Source organism: Lepisma saccharinum, chromosome 10, assembly GCF_977018435.1.
Source record: "Lepisma saccharinum chromosome 10, izLepSacc3.1, whole genome shotgun sequence".
NCBI lineage: Eukaryota > Metazoa > Arthropoda > Insecta > Zygentoma > Lepismatidae > Lepisma > Lepisma saccharinum.
Window position 1 is genome coordinate 76,274,553 of NC_139238.1, and position 15,902 is coordinate 76,290,454.

The following is a 15,902-nucleotide window of genomic DNA, read 5'->3' on the forward strand; positions in this document are numbered from 1 at the left end:
TCTATACCTTGTGCCTTAGATTCTCGAGACATCCAGCACCTGGATTAGTCTTTCATGCTCACAAGTGGATAATTGTTCATCGTCACGTCCGTATTCGATCCAAGTTGCGTATTGTTTCATTTCAATACGGAACTTGGTCCCTATTTAAGCTGATTCGGAAAAAAAAAAAAGGTTCCTGGACCGTATTTAAATTGATCGGGAAAAAAGGTTCCTGGACCGAATTGAAATACCTTAGAGACAAAAAGGTTCTTTACGGTCCAGGACTCATTTACGCTTGCTGATTTTCTCTCCTGGACCGGAATTGAATTTATTTAAAAGTCCTGGACCTCTAACAACCGTGGATAGTGAAAAGGAGGAAAAGAGAAGGAAGAAGAGAAAAAGAGAAAGATACGTGAAAGATGGACGATAGAAAGAGTGTGAGAGAGAAGAGAGAACAGACCAGGAAGAGACTGAGAGAAATGAGAAAGACAAAGAAAAGAAGAAAAGAGAGGAAGCGAGAAAGGAAGACTGAGAAAAGAGAAATATAAAAGGAGGAAAAGGGAAAAAGAATAGCAACAAACATAAAAAAATAATGAAAAGATAAGGAAGAAAAAGAGAAGGAAAGAGAAAGATAAGAGAGAGAGAGAAATGAGAAAGAAAAAAGGAAAAATGAAAGAGGGGAAAGAGAAACAGAGAAAGATGTTACTTGCCTGGTCCACCCACACTTTACCTCCGCACTCAAGGTTCGGTGCACTCCATACTCGGCTCTGATTTGTCTAGGGCAGTGATTCCCAAACTGTGCGCCGCGGCGGCGTGGATGACTTACAGGGGCGCCCCCGAAATGTTCGAATATTTTCACTGAAATGATATGGTTGTTCCAAATATGTGCTTATTAGTGCTTTTTACATGTAAAATGTTTCTGAATTTGAAATATGTGTTCATTTTTTAACTTAAGGTAAGCAACATAACCACTCTAAATGAGCGTTACAAGTGTTGATTATTGATTTGGTGTTTTAAGTCCACCTTATGCACAATAAGGCCAATCGGGACTGGACCTACAGTTTAAAGTGGAATTCGAGGCACTATGTGCCTCCACTGGGTATCGAACCCGGGACCCCTTGATTACAAGGCGACGACGCTACCACTGCGCCACCTGGGTGGCCCTGTTGCAAGTTTTAGATAGGCCTACATTCTGACCTGGGCGCCGCGGGAAAATTTTGGAAACGTCTGGTCTAGGGGTATCTATCTTTCTTTGTACGACAATGCACGTGGGTTGCAACAAGTCAACATAATTATATAATTAACTACAAAATACCAAGAGACAACGGATAACCTTTTGCGAAACCTTATTGTTACATGGGATAAGTTTCCTTGTCCAGCAACTGTGAAATAAAAAAAAATCGAAAATTTGAGTACTTTCTAACTTTAATTAAAGTAAATTTTAAATATATACAAGCCGTATCCAAACGTTCGTTTCTCTAATATCGGGCCAAAACTCAATTTTGTGATGTTCGAAATCTCGAATGTTTGTACCTGGATGCTTTACATTTCATGAATTACTTCGAGTTGTCACAAGGTAGACTCGCGTTTCTCCAAAACACTAGGCTCCCCGGCGCACCGTAATTACTTCCAAATAACATCCACAACAAACCACCCTTTTACCTGTAAATCGGACACCAAGGCACTACCCTGCCCGATAATCCAATTCCTTACAGCATTCGTTACGGGAGATCTGTCCTCCGATCCGAGCTGATCGATGCAAAACAGCCTCTCCCTTCCAAGTCTCAGTTCCTACAGCCGACCTACCCACTCTCATCGGCGAGTTCATATACGTTTGGTTGGCGTCTGTTGCCAACGGGCCCGCCTTTTCCTGGACGTTCGAGACACGAACAAAGAAGAGAGTAGAGAAATTCCACGGTAATTATTGCAGTTCATTTTATCACCTTTTTCAAACACAGGAACAATTATGGATTCTTTCCACTGTTGAGGGATTTCTTCTTTATTCCATATTAAACAAATTAATTTATGAATTTCACATATTAATGAATTTCCACCATATTTAATTAACTCAGCTGGTATTAAATCAATGCCAGGTGCTTTGTTATTCTTTAGCCTTTTAATAGCATCTTTAACTTCAGTCAAGTTAGGTTCTGGAACTAAAGGTTCTGCTGTGTGTACTTCATTCACTTCTGATTTATCTCCTACATGGACATTTAAAAGGTCATTAAAGTAGTTCTTCCATCTATTTAGAATATCGCTTGGATCAGCTAGAAAATCACCGTCTTTATCTTTTATCAAGTTTACTTTAGGTTGCCACCCCTTTCTAAACTCATTTACACCTTTATATAAATCTCTGATATTTTAATTTTTGCTGTTTGTTTCAATTTCGTTAATTTTGCTTTTCAAGTAATCTCTTTTTTTACTTCTAAATGTGCGGTTAACTTCTCGCTTTATTCTATTATAATTGTTTAGATTTGTATCATCAGAGTTATTTAACCACCTAAGTCTAGCCTGATTTCTTATTTCTATTAGATTATGACATTCATTATCAAACCATGGCTTACTTTTTCTCGGTTTATGGTATCCTATACTTTCTTTAGCTTTTCAGAAAAGCATTGTTGTTGTCAATTTCGGTTAACATTTTGCCCGAAGACGTCTGTCTTTTAAGTTTATCATCAGGATAGTTTCGTTGATCTAACTGGATCTTTTACGCCCGTAGACGTAACGTTTTGTGCACAACGTCATGGATAGTAGACCGAGGAATGTTGAGCTCTAAACTTGCGCGTCTTATTGATTTTCTTGGACTTCTTGTGAATGCAGTGCGAATCACTTCAATGTTTTCCTCTGATACCTTCCGCATCGTGTACTCCCCGTGCACCAACACAACACTTCCATTTTCTCTTAGTTGTTTATCCCACTCAGCAATACTCAAATAGGAAGGAACATTGTCGTGACGTTGAAGATAGAATTCACGCCGAAAAGCACGTTGAACAAGCTTCACAGATTTGTTTGGTGCCAGTGAAAGAACGTAGAACACTTTCTGCTGAACCGTCCACTCCGCCATCTTGGAATTTATGCGTTACACGCGCATGCGCGTCACGTCAACTCGAAGTACTGGTGATTCTCGCAAATGGCAACAGTTGCCAGTCCCATACAAACAATAAGTTTCATTTGAAGTTGAATGTAACTTAAGTTATACTGATTTGTAATGTTAAAGGTCTAAGCCGGACACCCTGTATTAATAAAATATTATAATAATAATCCGTTGCGCAACAGCCCATGAAGGGCCTAGGCATACCTACCGACTGCCGGTCTCCCTCCCACACTTTCCTTCGTTACCTCTAAGCGTGGAGATCTGCAACCAGTATTGGAATAGTCGGGGGGTCAGCCCGACGTATCCCCAGCCGTTATAGTAGGTCTCCGTGACCGGATTACGCTCACTCACTCGGAGCTCCCCAATTTCCTCACGATGGTGGGTTGCCACCGGTCCTATACGTAGGCCGAATAAATTCCGACCAGAGCCGGATTCGAACCTACGCCGTCCCGCAGCGAACGATCTCAAGACGAGTGAACGCCTTATATTACTATAAGGAAAAAACACAGTTGCCCTGGCACGGGGGCAAAGTAAGAAAGAGGAAAACGAGAAATAAAGGAGGAAGAACATAAGGAGGAAGAAAAGAGAAAGTTGACCAAGAAAGAGATAGACTCAAAGAGAAAGTGAGTGGGTGAATATTGGCTGTCATCAGCACAGTAGCAGTCAGCCCACCTGGGAATTTTTTCCCCACTTGCGCCCATCACATCCCCTTCTTCCCAACTGTCCGGCTACGCCACTGCTGATTTCGTACCGTGCTGCGATAAACACCACCCAACAGAGATTTCCGATATGAACATTGTCGTTGGCAACACTGCAGCGGCCGCGGACGTCATCGCAAGAGACAGCGACTGTTATGCTCACTGGGTTTACATTGCGATAGGAGATTGTAAACACGGGCTTAGCAAGCTTGCAAGATTCCACATGTTCCGTCCAAGTGACTGCAGAACGAGTTGCAATGCAAGCGTGAGTTGTTTTTCGCACGCGTGCGACAAGAAAGACAATTTGTTCCATTTTTATGCTCAAATGGGCTAATCGGGACTTGACCTGCAGTTTACCTGGTAATGTCGTCGCCTTGTAATCAAGAGGTCCCGGGTTCGATATCCGGTGGATCCATGTAGTGGTTCGGTTCCTACTTTGAACTGAAGGTTTCATTCTATTTAGAACATAACACGTAGCATTTACTAGCCCAAACTGTTTTAGCATATCTTTGATTTCTGAAGTAATGAAATGCAATCAAATTTCGTGTAATTTTAGTAGCATTAAACTTACTATATTACCCATTTATTGTATTACTTCTTGCATTTGAGAGTCTTTTTATCGGAAAGGCTAGGTCAAGTTGAAGGTTGTGAACCCATCAACCCCTCTGGTTAGAGGAAGCTCTTTTACTTCACTACATTTGCGCAAAATATAAAGATTAACACATGGTTTATGATATTAAAACCCTCATCCGTGGCCTTGGACTCCGACTGCGGGACGGTATGGATTCGAGTCCGCCTGGGTTCAGTCTCTGGGTTTTCGGCGTATAATTTCTTTAGTCGTCAGCCCTCATTTTACCGTCTTTTCGTTTCTTTTATAGGAATACTGGGCCAAGGGTGGGGGGTATGTCCCCCACCAACCCATTCTTGGGCACGCCACTGCTGGTAATATAACTAACGTCCATTCAATTCTGACGTACACAATTTCATTTGATGCAATAAAAAAAAACTTTCATCACTTTACGTTTCTTCAACACAACGTCTTTCCTGGAAAGAAAAAAATTACTCCTCCGGGCCGGATTTGAACCAGCGACCTATGGATATCAGTTGCATTGCCATCTACAGTCCACCGCTCTACCAACTGAGCTACCAGAGGATCTTGCAAGTTACAACTCTTACAAGCAGGATGTAGAGCGAAGCGTTAAATATTCTTGCCCGTAACCTACTTCTGGTCAAGTTTCTCGCCAGAGCCATCTATACGCGACAAGTGGAACTAGCACGGTTGCAAGGTCGAACGCTAATCTTGAGTTATTTGCTCGCCGAAGAAGATAAATCCCTTGTTTCTGAAACTTTTATCTCCGATTCAATCTGCTAATGGCAGAACCTTGACACCGTCTTTTAACACCTGGCGAAAGAATAACACGGCAGCTGGTGCCTTTTAACTTGACTTTTAAAATCTTGCTCAGGGTTGGCCCAAAAACGTTTCTCTCTTCAGATACATAAAATATGTTTCCTTGCGTGTATTCGTTTCAGGCACGCAGCCAGAGGGAGGGATCGGGGAGCTGAGGCCCCCTGAAACCCTAAAAAAATATCTGAATTAAATATTGTATAGTGGAAAATATTTTTTCTATCTTAATAAGCCATGAAACATGTGACTGTAAAATATTGACATTCACAATTATTATGAACTGATTGTAAAAAAATTAAGGTGTTTGCAACACTGATACATATTTCATTTGTTAAAAAAGTTGTTGATAAAATTTGAACATTAAAAGAATGGCTGTGAATACTATCTATCATTGTGATTGTACAAGTGTGTTAATATATATATATATTCGAAATTTTGATGTGTCTACATTTTTTATTTGTGCAATCCAAAAGGTAGTTTGGGATTAGGCAAAGGGCCACGTCTCAATCGACAGCCCTCAAAGGCCTACCTACTGTAGAGGTGTGGAGATCTTCAACCGGAAATGGGGTGACGTGGGGTCATGACGTCGAACCAATGTTGCTACATAAAGGGAATTTTCCCTTTTGCAGGGAAATTTGGATCGATATTTTAGCCAAAATGGAAAATGGAATGTCGATTAAAAATACCACAATTTCAGGGAAATCTTAAGACATCTGACATTATTACAGTTTATGTAAAGTTCCAGTTTCATATTTACAATTTTATTTTTTCTGCTCCTTCTTATTTTTGCTCCATTGAATATAAGCCTGTATCTATTTATATTTGTCTTAAGTTTATTGTACATCGCTTTTCTGTATCCTCGGATAATTGTAACGATGGAATGGATTCCTGACCAGGATTCAAAACTGGGACATCTGGCCAGAAAGCGATGAAGCTGACATGTACGTGAAAATTTTGTGTTTAATTTTTATTCATACGAACATAGACAAACGGAAATATTACTACTACTGTTGCTGCTACTACCACTGCTAATAATAATAATAATAATAATAATACGAATTTCTCGAAAAGTCAAGTTTTGATCCCCTCCTCCCTAAACAGGCTCTAAAAAGCATATTAATACAACTTATTATTATTAGTAGTATTATTTGTTCATTTGAAGGGGAAAATTGGTCCGAAAAGGGGAATTTTGCCCCTTGGAAAGGGAAACTGTGTCATCAGATTGTGGCAACACTGCATCGAACACTCGGCCGTTACAGGAGAGTTCCGAGCCGAGACCGGGTTACGCTACTCACTCGTAGCTCCCCAATTTCCTCACGATGGTGGGTTGTCACCGGTCGTATACACAGGCCAAGAAGCCGGGAGACAACCCAGGCGGACTCAAATCCACTTGTTGCAAACCAGCGTATCGTATCCCTGTCCCGTTGGTACGATACGGACTCGGCTTTGTCACGTATCATCACCGCGTTCCGTATCATCCACCCTGTAGCATGATTGATACGGGAGTGCGATACGGTTCACGGTCTGGTCTCAAATGACGATGAGTACACCGCAGCAAGTGGCAGAAGCCGCATATATTTTCATTAATTACGTTTCATCGAAAAATAAAAATCGCAAATCACCACGTTGGTGGATGACAAACGTGTATGCGAACCGTGAACTGTATTGGGAAAGCAGCTTATTGGCAGACTTGCTATTCCAGCAGATCAGCGGATTATACAACTTAACTTTATATCAATAAATGCAATAGTATTTTATTTTCCTTATCCCACTCCATTATAAAGAAACTGAGACGTACCGTCATTCACAGAGCTCACTACACACTGAAGGCAGTGTTGCCATAATATGACGGCACAATTTCCCTTTCTAAGATCAAAATTTCCCTTTTTGGACAATTTTTCCCTTCGCCTAAAAATATAAAATAATAATAACAATAATAAAAACTTGTAGCAGCAGCAGCTGTAATTATTATTATTATTATTATTAGTGGTGGTGGTGTAAGCAGTAGTAGTAGTAGTATTTACGTTGGTCAATTTCAAATAAATAAAATATATTAAACAAATTTTTCACATATATGTCAGCTTCATCGCTTATTTTCCAGATGTCCCAAACTTGAATCCTGGTCAGCAACCAATAAATCATTAATGCTCATCGTTACTATTCTCCGAAGATGCTTAAAAGCGACTTACGTACAATAAACTTAACAGAGATATAAATAGATACAGGCTTATATTCAAAGGATCAGAATAAGAAGGAACAGGAAAAAAATTAGAAAGATTAAAATGTGGATATAAAATTGGAAATTAACAAAAACTGTCAGTTGTCTTAAAATTTCCCTGAAATTGTGGTATTTTTCATCAAAATTCCCTTTTCCCTTTTCACTAAACATTCTGTCCGAATTTCCCTGCAAAAGGGAAATTTCCCTTCATGTGGCAACACTGACTGAAGGATGATGCAACTCCGCGTATCGTATCCTTTCTTTGATGTGACGGGGGAAAACCGCCATATGATCAATCGGGTCGCATGCCTATCTTTTCTCACATTTTGAAACGGAGCGTTGCATTTTTTTCCGAATAGATTGATACGAAACGGGGATACGTTACGCTGGTTTGCAACAAGTTGGATACCGGTCTTTAGACCGCACGGCTACGGAGGAGGGCACGATAATTAAAAGTTGTTAAATATATTGATTAATATTTGTATATTGAGTATAGTAGGACTCCGGGCAAAGCGTTCTCGGAGTTTTTCCACAGCAGCTTCAGGAACTTGTGGACATCCTGGTGATTTTGCATGTCGTACAGAAGAACCAGTCTCAACGAAGGTTTGGTGCCAAGAGTAAATTGTAGGCCTACTAGGAGACGCCTTAGGATACTCCGTACCAAACTTACGTTGCACTGCAGTTGCTGATTGCGTCTCGTGAAACCAAAACACACAGCGAGCACGTTCCTCACCAGTAAAAGTAGCCATTTTCAAGAACAATGCTGATTTGCTTTAAAATGGCACCTCAACCGACTCTGTAAGTTATCTGAATAAATTTCTATATGCTTTCAAAGTTGTAAAGTCCTTTTTGAATCAGCCTGTATGCATATACAAGGTGGCTCATATTGTATCTAGCAAAGTAAGTTGGCAACCCTGTCGGAACGCAGGTGCGCATGCGCAGAAGCCTCCCATACTTATCTCTGGAGTAGCGACGCGCAGAGGGGAAAGCTTGTGGGCGGGGCCAGACTAGGTGGGGAAGGGTGCGGGATGAAAGCAACGAACTGCTGCGCGGTGTAACGGCCGTAAAGCAAAACGCTTTCTGCTGCCAATATCTTATTTTATTCTTAACAATGGCCAGTGTTTTGTTTTACACAAATAACAAACAATATTGCACGTCTATTTGTCTTTTGATGCTACGAAGAACAGAAAAAAATTAAAACAAATTTAAACATACCTTTTTAAAAAACATGCAAATAACCATAAACTATGAAACATCATGTATCAAAATGTGTTTTAAACAAGTCTGAAAAACATGTTTCAAACACTTTGTTTTAAACATTTGTAAAAACAAACAAAACCATGTGTTTTAAACTTTTCAAACAAGTTGTTCTCGAACACATTCAACACTATGAGGCGCTCTCCTGAATGCAGAGTTCCCCTAGACTTGCGAACTGACATGTTTACTACGGAACTATTGGACCGCAAATGAACCCCCTCCCGTGGATGCCCCTCCCCTCCGCGCGTTCATTGGACGAGGCGCACACCCTTCAACATGCGCACAGAACGCGTTCGCGTTCTCTTACTCCAGAGAATCCGGGAAAGGAATATAGGCAGATGCAAGTCTCTTGAATGGAACTCGTTCGGATGAACCCCACCACTGCCACGATTCGTGTCTGAACGGCCAATGTTCCATGGCAGACTGATTGCGAGACTTGCATCTGGCTAAGCATGGGAGACTTCTGCGCATGCGCACCTGCGTTCGGACAGGGTTACCAACTGGTATAGATACAATAAGCGCCACCCTGTATGTGTGTGTGGGGTGGGTGTTTGTGTGGGTGAGTGGGTGAGTGGGGAGTGCCAAGCCACGAACTTGTTAGCGCTACTAACAACAGTAACTCGTTTTAGGTTCACGGTGCGCACAGGTATTGTCATTTAAGACAGTAAAACGAAACCAGAAGCTGTAATTACATCCATGCTGGGGAGGAAAGTAAGTTAAATTTATTACGAGCCCTCGCCAATTATACAATCCCTTCCTTCTGAAATATATAAACAGCCTCCCATTGTCCAACATTAATTTACTGCGCCTTGTAACTTCTGCTTCGGCTTTTCCTTATTATAATTATAAGTCTAGCTGACCACTCTGCTGCCTGCACCAAACATGGATTGGTCACCAAGGACCAGCTGTCTGTGAACCAGCACTTACTTTCCCAACAGCAGGCAGGAAGACATGCAAGTGAACCTGACATTGCATTACTTTCCATCTTCTGGCCCACGACAAAATGCAAATCTATGACGTCAACATCTTAATTTTCAATTTTGCTTACGTGACCACGCACTTGCCTTTATTTCTTGATACACAACGAAGATTTTTGCAAAACATGACTTTACCAAATTGAACAACATCTTATTTACGAACTAGCCTTTTTTGAATTGTTTTTTATTTACGTCCACTCTACGCACAGATGGACTAATCGGGGTTGGATCTACACTGTAGCAAAAATTGTATTAACCATCAACTACTAAAGACATTCATATAATCCCACAACTACTATGGAGATGTGTGTCAGACCGAGGTTTTGATTTTGAAACTGTGAAACTAGCTGTTTCGCTATTTTCAACTTCTGACTCGCTTCACGAGATTACAGAAGAATATTATTAACATTTTCAATTACCATTGTCTTGTTATAGACACGTAACATAAGTTGTGCAAAGAGGAAGAAATCGGACTAAAATAGCAACCCTTTACTTTTTTTTTTCCAAATTCTTAAAATTTCTACATTTTTACGTCGTCAATTTTGCTGAAGTTGAAAATGACGCGGATTGGGTGTCGCTGTCATGTGACTTTCTGCTTTGTACTGAGCATGCGGGTTCATCGTCGTATCTTGCGAGATGAAAGGAAAGAGGTTGCGAATGTGCAAATACAAGCTTTGTGCAGGAAAGGAACTCCTACCACACACAACACCATGCACGAACAACCAAGTTAATGTACTGTTAAATTGAATGGGGATGTTTTTCAAGCAATAACAAGAATTCAAATGAAAATAAGCAGAAACTCCAAGATAAACTTTATATCTTGCACGATTTATGGAGAAATAAGTTCAGTACTTGACACTACTTGGAATAAATTGTGAACACTACGTCGTTTATGTGTATTAAGTGAGTAGGACCTATCAATTAATATATTTATAGCATTATTGAGAGACATTAGTTGATTTTGTAGTTTTCTTCGCTTCTCTGTCACTGACTGATTGATTGAGTTCGTGTTTTATTAAGTCCACCTTATGCACAGGGTATCGAACCCGAGACCCATTGATTACAAGACGACGACGCTACGACTGCGCCATCGGGGAGGCCTTGTTTGCCACTGAGATGAGGAAGAGCGATTAAATGATGAACGTGATGAAGAGCCACTCAACCCATGCCCTGGACGAGATTCGAAACTGGAATTCATTGCATATCAAACTGTGAGGTAGATTGAGCAACGTAAGGAATGATATCGTCGGTGCTAAACCGAGATTGAGACATGATTAAAAACACGTCAAGACGAGAACTAAAATCCGTACCAGCTAACTGTAGACCAGGTGAACGAGAACAAGTCTCTGCGCAAGTAGTGACGCGAGACGGCTCCACCAATGAGCAGTGAGAGAAACGGGATTGTGTAATCGGCGACGGGAGTTACCCGTTCTCTCTATAACTGTAAGCGCTGTAAACTTTTGAAAAGGATAATACAGAACGTACATGGCAAACGGACCGTATTTTTATCTCCAGATCCGTACGATTTTTTTTAAGAATTTCTTAGGGAAATATTAGGAATAAAACTGCAAGACCTAAATTTGATAAGCCGTGCATTTAGCGTACGGACTAAGGTCTTGACCGTACGGTTGGCAACGCTGCGCTTTCACCACTGGATTTTCCTCCTCCTCCTCTGCCGATATGCGCGGTCCTGCTCTACAGTTAACTGGGACAAGGTATAAACCAGACATTTCGAGACGAGACCGAGAACGAGAAAAAAACTCTGTAAAAATCGAGACGAGGCAGACACTCTTAAGTTTCGTTCGAGGCTTTGGTATGCAATTGAATTATTTTACGATGAAGATGGGTGATGAATACCACAAAGAACACCAACGCCCAGGCCGGGGTTCGAACCCGCGACCCCTGGCGTCGTAGCGCCACGTGCGAACCACTCCGCCACTGTGGTCTGCCCTTGGTACGTCTGAAGAAGTCGTAATGTAAATCAAAATTTCATTTGAAATATCATAACTTATGCGTTACAATACTCTCGGTCTCGTCTCGAAAAGTATCGAAAGGTCTCATCTCGAAAAGTATCGAAAGGTCTCGTCTCAATTATTACAAAGCCGTCACGATATCATCCCAAGACTATAGTTCAACTACTATACCGCGTTTGGTAGAACCTGTCCCGTTTCCCGCGCTAGGGAGCGCTCTACAGTTTCGGTGCCAATGAGAAACGAGGAAAAAATCGTCTGCTGGGCAGCGAGGAGCGAATGGAAGCCAGAAGAGAGGCGCTTACGTAGACGCTGTTGTGACGTTGCGTATTTTAATTGGCTGCCTGGCTTTGACTTTCCCCAGCACGGAGAAAAGGGAGCGACCAGCTAGCGCGGGAACCGGGACAGGTTGTAACAAACGCGGTATAGTTGACTATCGGTTGCCCTACTTAGAGCCCTTTGGAGGAGCCGTTTAGAAGCAACACATTGCTGTGAAACTTGGTATATAGGCATGGCAAAGCGAATGCTTACGAAAATAGTTTAAATTTTCACCACCAGATGCAAATGTGGCGTTTAGAATTAAATTTCTCCTACTCAGAGCCCTATGGAGCCCGGTCGAAGCAACAGATTGCGGTGAAACTTGATATGGCGGCTATGGAGACAATGGGGAAGCGAATGCTGACGAAAATATAGTTCAAATTATCACCACCAGGTGCAACCGTGGCGCTGAAGTAACAATAACCGGTAATTTGAGTTTACATCGGCACAGCAGTGTTCGATATTCGCCCTGTCAATGTGAATGACATTTGGAAGCGTAACATAGTGTCGCACGAAGCGAACGTGTACCAAATTTCAGCGCCACATTTCCACCTGGTGGTGAAAATTTGAACTATTGTCTTTTTCGTCAACATTCGCTTCGCCATGGTCTCCACAGCTTCTAGCCCACGTTTCACGGCAAATCCTAACTTCGAAGAGGCTTCAGAGGGCTCTTAGTAGAGCAACTTTAATTGTGGTCGCCCATTATTACTGAAAGTTTCACGAAACAAAAACAGAATAGCAAGGTTCATTGGTAGCTGATAACAGAAAACTAGCATTCCTTTAACCTTGTTATTTATCGTTATGTTCCGATGCTTCATTAAATCCAAGAACAACCTCATTGCGACATCAACTAGAGATTTCTTCAACGGTAGAGCAAGAAGAAGTGATGCATTTCTAAGCAAAGTGGAAGTACCGGTTTAGTACGAAGTCGTAGCTCGCAATAATGCATCAATCCGGACGCATTGTGTCCACTGCCTTATGTGGACGCAAGACCTTAGATTGTAGGTTTTCTCCCACGCAAAAGCAACAAAGGGTCTTTCGAGCGAGATTTTCATCTGACCGTTTTCAATTTACATTTGAAATGAACCTTACTTCGAGAGAAAACTGGATGAAGTCGCTCTGTACTGTACTTCCCTCACACAAAAGCCGTAAAACTGGCATCCTGTTCTATTTTGCATTTTCAATAACAACAAAGAGAGTAGACAATAACCGCGAGCAAAGGACGTGAAGCACAACAATCTGAAATCATTTTAGTCCAAGGGTTTGGAAATTTTTCGATCCTTCTCTCGTTTTTACTTATGGATAATTTGGGCACGTTTATACTAAATGACAGCTCCATCTTAGCAGATTGACTGTCGATTTTCGTGGTGAAGTGGTTAGCACAGCGGCAGTGGCGGCGATTTGGTTCCAAAATCGGTGGGGCAAGATACCAAAACTGGGGGCAAGGACTGTATATTTTCCTTTGTAGATAAGGTTTAGCATAGTGCGGGGCAAAAGTGGCTAAAAGTGGAGGGGTAACTGCCCCCTGGAAAAAGTGTGAGAGGAATCTGTGTTCAATTCGAAAATTTAAATATTTCACATAATTCTCTTCAATTTGATAGAAGATTTAGAATGTCATTGCAATTGTCCACCCGCCTTTTCACTTCTAACTGTGTTCATCCCAATTGTCCGCCATCGCAATTGTCCAGCTACCGCACGAGAAACGTCATGCACCAATTGTGGGATTCATAGAGTGAAGGATGTTCAACGTTACACCCCACGGGCACATCAGCACATAGCCTAGGCTATTTTCTCAGACACCACGGGGACAAGCCCATTGACTAAAACAATATTGAAGACAGGGCCCTAACAAGAAAATACAATATACCTGGTATTAAAAACTTCCTCACTCAGTTTTTAAAACTAACACAGCCAAGGAATGCTTATCAAGACCTTGAACTTTACTGTCTCCGAGAATAAAAATCCCCACATCGTAGAAAAAGCTGAGGTGTAAGGAGTACTAAGCATAACAAAACCCGTGACTCTACAGCCCTCGAAGGGCCTTGGCCCATCTCCCGACTGCCAGTCTCCCTCCCAGAATCCTACAGAGGTGTGTAGATCTTCAACCAGCAATGGGGTGACGTTATAGGAGATATTCGTGACCGGGTTACGCTACTCACTCGTAGCTCCCCATTTTCCTCACGATGGTGGGTTGCCACCGGTCCTATACACAGACCGAAAACCCAGAGACTAAACCCAGGCGGACTGAAACCCATGCCGTCCCGCAGTCGGAGCCCAAATCACAGCGCCTTAGACACACACGAGGGCAAGCAACACGACCCCACACAGGATCATCCTGTTGTCTAGATATTCGAAATACTTCCGTGACTACGTAAGCCTATTCAACTACTGCGAATATCTAGACAACAAGCCACGAAGATTCACGCGAATGCTCTAGAAGGCAGAGTTGTTAAAGGTCCAGGAATTGTAAATAAATTCAATTCAGTTCACGTAGGCACGTAGCCAGGGGGAGAGCTACGGGGGTTGAAGCCCCTCCCCCCGAAATCCTATAAATATCTAACTTAAATGCTATTTCTATTGTCAATAACAGAAGTAACCACAGTAAAAAGTGCATTACATCGAAAAAGGTTTAGTGTATAATAGAGGAACCAGATTATATTTTCTCGTATTTTACCATTTAATCGAAAGAATAAATGGATCCACAGCTTCCAAAAAGGTCACACAATATAAACTTCATAAGTAAAATTTACGACTAACTGTTAATGCCTTTCTTGAATGATTGTGTACAAGTTTAATAACAAAATGCAATAACTATTATTTTCAGTACACTTACTGTACAAAATATAAGAAAAATAATGGACAACAATTGTGTTACATATTCACTGATACGGTGGATCGAGTACCAACGTCTCTCCATTTATATAATAATAACAATAAATTTGAATTGAAATTGGTATACTTTAATAACTTATAATTGTTATTGTAAAGTAACAATAATTATTATTGTCATTATTATTTGTATTAAGCAAGCTTTATCTATGACCTGACCACCTCTAAAAATATTTCTGGCGACGCACGTGCTGATAAGGAATGAGCCCCCCCTCCCCCCGAAACAAAATACTGGCTGCGGGTCTGTCAAGTGTAAACGGGTTCTGGACCGTAAATAACCTTTTTATCATTCAAGTATTTCAATTCGGTCCCGCAACCTTCTTCTTTTTTTTTCGGATCGATTTAAATGCAGTTCAAGTTCGTTATTGAAATGAAACAATACGCAACTTGGACCGAATTTAAATTGTGCTAGAAAAAAAAGGTTCCGGGTATTTACGAAAGGGGAGGAAACTCTCAGCCGTCATTTAAAACATTGACATCAACGACGATAATAATAATAATTATAATTATTATTATTATTATTATTATTATTATTATTAACTTTAAAAATAGAAATAACGGATGCATTGCCGATTGCTAATGTATCCCCAATCATCATGAGTACTTTATCTTGGAGCTTAGCATAACTACACAAAAAGGGAGATGCAATTAATTTTTTTTAGTTACAAAAATGAAAAAAAAAGGGCTTTACCGGAACAACTCCTGAATCTTCAGGTGCACTCTGAAGGTTCCATAACTATAGTGAGGAAAAAAGCAAAAAAAAGCAATGATTCAGCTAGAAAAATGCAAAAAGTAAAGATGCAATTTGAAAAGTTTAGTAATTTTATTCACAAATAAACAATAATGTCCAGGAAACAAAGAAATTATTTAACTTCATAAAAGCAAGCATAAAAATATGGTAATGTAAGTGTAATAGCATGTGATAACATTATTGCAAAACAGCGAATTAGCAACTGAAATCTAATAATTGCATGCAAATTAATGGGTCAGCTGATGTAATGAGGTCTTACAGAGAAGAAGGAAGTGGTCCACGCATTTAAAACGGAACTCCTTAATGGAGAAAGTAGCCAATTAAATTCAACGAGATACACGCATTA

At 40.9% G+C, this 15,902-nt stretch overlaps 1 protein-coding gene and 1 non-coding gene across 5 annotated transcripts in view; both read right to left on the reverse strand.

Moving 5' to 3' along the window:
* LOC145993951 (uncharacterized) overlaps positions 1 to 15,902 on the reverse strand; it is a 276,598-nt gene that overhangs the window by 123,005 nt on the left and 137,691 nt on the right. The gene's annotated exons all lie outside the window — the stretch shown is intronic.
* TRNAY-GUA (transfer RNA tyrosine (anticodon GUA)) lies at positions 4,835 to 4,924 on the reverse strand. Its single transcript is given in 2 exon segments — positions 4,835 to 4,870; positions 4,888 to 4,924. It is a non-coding gene; the product is annotated as a tRNA-Tyr (tRNA).